Genomic DNA, 5,205 nt, shown 5'->3' on the forward strand with positions numbered 1-5,205 from the left:
AAATCTCTGTAAATGTTCAATAAAACTAATAAAATTCAATAATAATTTTTTAAAAAGAAAGAGTACTATACATAAACAGATTTAAAATAAAATATCTTAAATCTCAAAGGGAAATCAGAGGAAGGGTAAACAAAAATGGTTGCTTTGATGAGTGAAATTTTCTTCAGTCATTTGATATAGGGGAAAAAGGAGTCACTGCTTTATGAAGTAGTGTTTCACTCTTAAACATCCCCCTCCCCAAGTATTTAGTTAAAGGCTATCTTCCTGAGGATTTGTAGGTTATTGCTATATATATAGTAAAAAGCCCCACAAACCCGTTGTTGGATAGTCAGCCATGCCTCATAACAACGCTGCAGTTTAAAGCAGAACTGTCCCAAGCGTTTCCATGATGGAAAATCTTCATGGTAGTAGACCACCGTAACCTTTCTCCCAAGGTTCAGAGCCATCAACAGAGTATGCTAATATTAATTCATATTATCATATTAATACTCATTAATATGCTAATAATAATTCCTCCTAATCTTGGTCTTGACTCATACTGTATAACACAAAATTTTAAAAATGCAGTTCAAATCCACCAGATGCTTTGCTGGAAAAGGAGGGGGCAATCTCCTCCTGTACCAGTCAGATCTGACTTGACAGTACACGTAAAAATAATACAATAAAAAGTAAGAAAAAAAAAGAAATTTTAAAAAAGTAACATGATTTAGAGCAATTCTATAATGTTCCAGATAAAGAATGGAAAATAAATTCGAGAAAATAGTATTGGCAAAATTGTGAATGATGTGTGAAGTATCAAAAGGCAATGGAAGGATACACAGAGTCACTGTATCAAAAAGAATTGGTTCACCGTGAGTTGTTTGAGGAGGTTGCATCTGATGAATAAAAGGTTTTGTATTGAAGGCCAAGAAGCATGGCAAGGTAAGAACACTTCTAGTTTATTGAGGGCCGGGCTACTCAACAATGTGAGTTGCAACAGGGCTTGGTTTTGAGAGAGCTTATATGGTGCTTTATAGAGTGTGTTATTTTTTTATTGCTTAGTACAGTTAGGAGGGTTGGAAGAGGAGTTGGTGTTGCAGTAGCTCATAGGTACATTAAATTTCTGGAACTTTCTGGTTTTGGGAAAAAGTCCTGACATGGGATTTTCTGAGTTGAGTTTCAACATCCATTTCGATTTTAAGCCTAACATTCCTGCTCCTGTGGAGGTAGAGGGTGACGAGGTCTTCTGGCTACTTCGCTGGATGGGGTTGTAGTAGGTAGGGTTTAAGGGAGGTGGTATGTTATGCTATTTTATTCATTTGGGGGGAGCGATATGTACTTTATTATGCACAATTCACTGATGACTTGGTTGGTAAATACGCAAAAGTGCTTCTGCAAAAATTTAGTAAAAATGCTGGGTAAACATGGTAAAAATTTTGAGTAAACATGGCCCCCAGGTTAATTCAAGAATGAACAGTAGTATAAGAGGTACAAAGGGCAGTAGCCATTCCACCATTGAAGGGAGGGGCCAATAATTTTGATTCCATAATTTTTGGTGATTTTATTTTATCTCTGATTTCTTTTACCTTCAGTCCTATGATTCTTGAATTATTCATACAGAAACAGCACTCCTCTACAAGTGCTAATCAGATTCCAACTTATTAGCCTAAAAATAAAAATGGAGGTTGAAGCCCAGTTCAGAAAGTCCCATGTCAGGACTATTCCCCAAACCAGAAAGTCTCCTGTCAGGACTTTTCTCAAAACCAGAACTCAGAAAGTCCCATGTCAGGACTTTTTCCTAAGCCAGAAAGTCTCAGAAATTTAATGTACCAAGAGCTACTGCAATGCCAACTCATTACAACCCTCCTAATGTACTAAGCAATAAAGAAATAACACACTCGCTAATGCCCCACATAAGCTCTCCCAAACCCAAGCCCTGACTACTCACTTTGCTGAGCAGCCTGGCTCACAATAAACTTTGAGAAATGTTTATACCTCGGCCTGGTTCTTGGATCGATTTGAAGCCTTTCAATGAAGAGCACTGGTACCAAAAGATGAATTCCAATATACACTGACCGTGTTGGCAAAATACAAGGCTGCAGGAATTAATAGAAAACTAATTAAGGAATTTAAACAAACAGTTGCAGACCTGGATTAAATATAGCCAAAATATATGCAGTAATAACTAACTAGGAATTGTAACTACATTTTTTATAATAGGGACATATGTGGAAAAGAGATATTGACGTCCATTTTTTTAAAAAAAGGTGATCCAACACTATGCAGAAATTATTGAACAAAATAATATTACATGAAAAGGAAATCTTTAACTATGAAACACTTCCTAACCCTTTACTTTCTGCCAAAATAGCATAGCAAATGACTGTGATAATAACAAAGGATGGCTATCTTACCTACTTTTGCCATGTCACTACCTTATTAATCCTTATTAATTTTCTTCTCTCTTACAATGATCTTCTCACCAAACACATGACTTTATTTCTTACTTTTTATTAATTTTATTTAAATATGAAGATTAATGTACTCACCATTGCACAGCGCTGGAGGAGCACAAGGTGGACTTGCATTGCTTAATGATTTACTGACACTTAAGATACAGCTATAGGCTATTTCCAATAATTAGTAGGGGAGTGGGCCCAGGTGGGTGTTTTCCTTTCTCATAGTTTTCAAAGTGAAAGGAGGAACAAACAAGAGACACAGAGCTTCAGGACTGTGATTAGATCCATTTTGTCCTGCTCCTCTTACTCAGGCAACTATGACCTTCCAATCCTAAATTTCTATAATAGTCCTTACTATTAATTTTATAATAATGATAAATAAAATAATTGATTGTGTAACTCCCCCCCCCCCAAAGAAGGTTTTTTACTGAAAGCTCCTTAAAAATATTCCAGTCCTTATATAAGTCAAATAAATTTCAACTCAGCTGAGGACTGATTCAGGCAAAGGCTTTTGGGTGCCAACGCAACCGGGGGCGTGATCTACTCACGGCCGCTGGCCCATCTTCTTCAGAGTTCGACTGAGCTCCTCAAATTTATGGATCAGAAGGAGCTCTGGTGGCCTAGTGGCAAGAAGCTGCACTACAATCCCAGAGGCTCAGAGTTTGAATCCACCATATACTCTGCTGGAGAAGGAGGGGCATTGTCTGGTAGCAGTCATCTGAGGCGGACTGAAATTCCCCGTCCAGGGCAGAGCTCCTGCTGGTCCACACCAGGTTCTTCATCTTGTGTTGAGGACCAGCACCTGGATCCGGAACTCCCGCTCTGTGAGGCTCAGGAAGCCGGCCAGCTTGGCCACAGGCATGGTGGTGTAGAGCTTGTGGAAGCTGTGGATGGTGGCGAGCTGGGCCTGCTGCTGGACTTGGCCAGAGAACACCTTCAGCTGCTGCCGGAACGGCTCCTTGTGGTAAGTTGGGGTGCATGTTGTCGTAGTTGGGCACCACCGGTGACAGGAACCTGGGGCACCAGCAGCTGCAGAGCTCCTCGTGGGCCTGTGGGTCGTCCTTCTGCACGCGCAGCGTCTTGTCCCCATACTTCCCCCGCAGCTGGAGCTGGACGCTCCCGTCGATGCACGGGTTCATGTGAGGGCGATGGCCTACAGCGCGTGCATCTGCTCGTTCTGCTTGTTAATCACTTGTAGTTACACGTGGTCCGCTGGAACATGCTCTTGGTCCTCTGGATGGAGAGGAGGATGTTGGCAAAGACCCGGACGGCGTCTTGCTAGCGGCGCATCATCAAATACGCCAAGCCAACCTAACAGTACGCGGCGACCTGGCACTCGGGAGCCCGGGAATACGTGCTCTTCTTGTTGAGCTCGATATTCTCCAGCACCCTGATGGCCTGGTAGGAATCCCCCAGGAGGGAGTGCAGGCGCAGAAGCCCCACCAGGCTGAAGAGGCCGAGCGTCCTGTAGAGGGAATGCCGTCCGTACCCCCCAGTCACACTCTTGGGGTCACCTCCATTTGTAATGTATCCTTGGTACTTGGAAGAAGCATTGCCCAGTGGAGGTGGTGTCAAAACATCTCATCAAATGTATTTATATATAGATTTTTTTTTATTATTAATTTAAATGAAAATTTACAGAGACTTTGGGTTTCCATTCATTCATTGTTGCACTTTTCTCCCCTCCCAAGCCTTCCCCCTAGTACACGATCCTCTTGAAAAAGTAAAAGTAAAATTCTTTCATTCTAACCTCCAGTTGGCGGTTTATGTTGGATTCTACCAGGAAATGAAGGCCGGTAAGGACACTGTGAACATTCCAGATTTTGGGACTAGATCGAAGGAAGTCAAACTTCTCTGACTTCTTGGCAGTCTTAAAGCTGTGTTGACTGAAGGACTGAAACTGGTAGATGAACTCATCGATGAAATTCCAGAGCCACTGGTTGGGTAGTTCCAGAGGGGTGGGACCATCAGCATTAAGAATGTAGGTGAAGAGATTGCAGTAGTTGTAAAAGGATTCAAACCTCTGCTCCAGAGGGTTCCCCACTGACTTAGGCATATAGTTCTTTGTACAAAATCAGGAAGATGGCATCGTTGCCACCCTGTGGAGCAATGGTTTCAGCTTCAGGCCAAGGCATATTCTTGAAGAATCTCTCTCTCTCTGTCAGCTTGGTCCAGCTGTTCTCATAGATGTCCTGGATCTCATGCACCTTCTGGTCAATGACATAACTGGAGACACGACTGGCCTGCAGCTCAAACACCTTCTGGTCAATCAAATCCAAGACCATTTTATGGAAATATTGGATGAAGTTCTTGATGACTTCGGGGATCACCTGATATGTCTGCTGCTCATACTGACGTTAGTAAGCCAGGTCCTGCTTTGGATCTCCTGTGTGCTTATCATAGTCACCAGATGGATAAGCATAGGGATCATAAACAGCCTTGGACTCGTAATCATAAGTGGGAAAAGACATGGCTGCAGCGATCAGTGACACCCCTGAAGAGAGCTGATTGTGTAACTTTTCTATAATCCCTTCTGGGTGAGTTTTGGCAAAGTGGTACAAATAAAAATGGTTATTTGATCTTGTCCTAGGGCCTGGATGGCACGAAAGCACTTTGTAATCAGCTAGCTGCTAGTTTAAAAGCTGATGGTTGAAACACAACCAGTGAATTCATATGAGAAAGGTCTTTACTTCTGCAAACATTATAGCCAAGCCAATGTTGGTCAGAAGTTCTGTTCTCTCACATAGGGGATAATCATGAGTCACAA

General features: G+C 42.0%; 1 pseudogene; it reads right to left on the reverse strand.

Moving 5' to 3' along the window:
* Positions 1-2,007: 2,007 nt before the first annotated feature.
* LOC102846700 lies at positions 2,008-4,909 on the reverse strand (annotated as a pseudogene).
* Between the last annotated feature and the right edge of the window lie 296 nt (positions 4,910-5,205).

The sequence above is a fragment of the Elephantulus edwardii genome, unplaced genomic scaffold (genome assembly GCF_000299155.1).
Source record: "Elephantulus edwardii isolate Elephantulus edwardi_28Jun2011 unplaced genomic scaffold, EleEdw1.0 scaffold00007, whole genome shotgun sequence".
In the NCBI taxonomy this organism is placed as follows: Eukaryota; Metazoa; Chordata; class Mammalia; order Macroscelidea; family Macroscelididae; genus Elephantulus; species Elephantulus edwardii.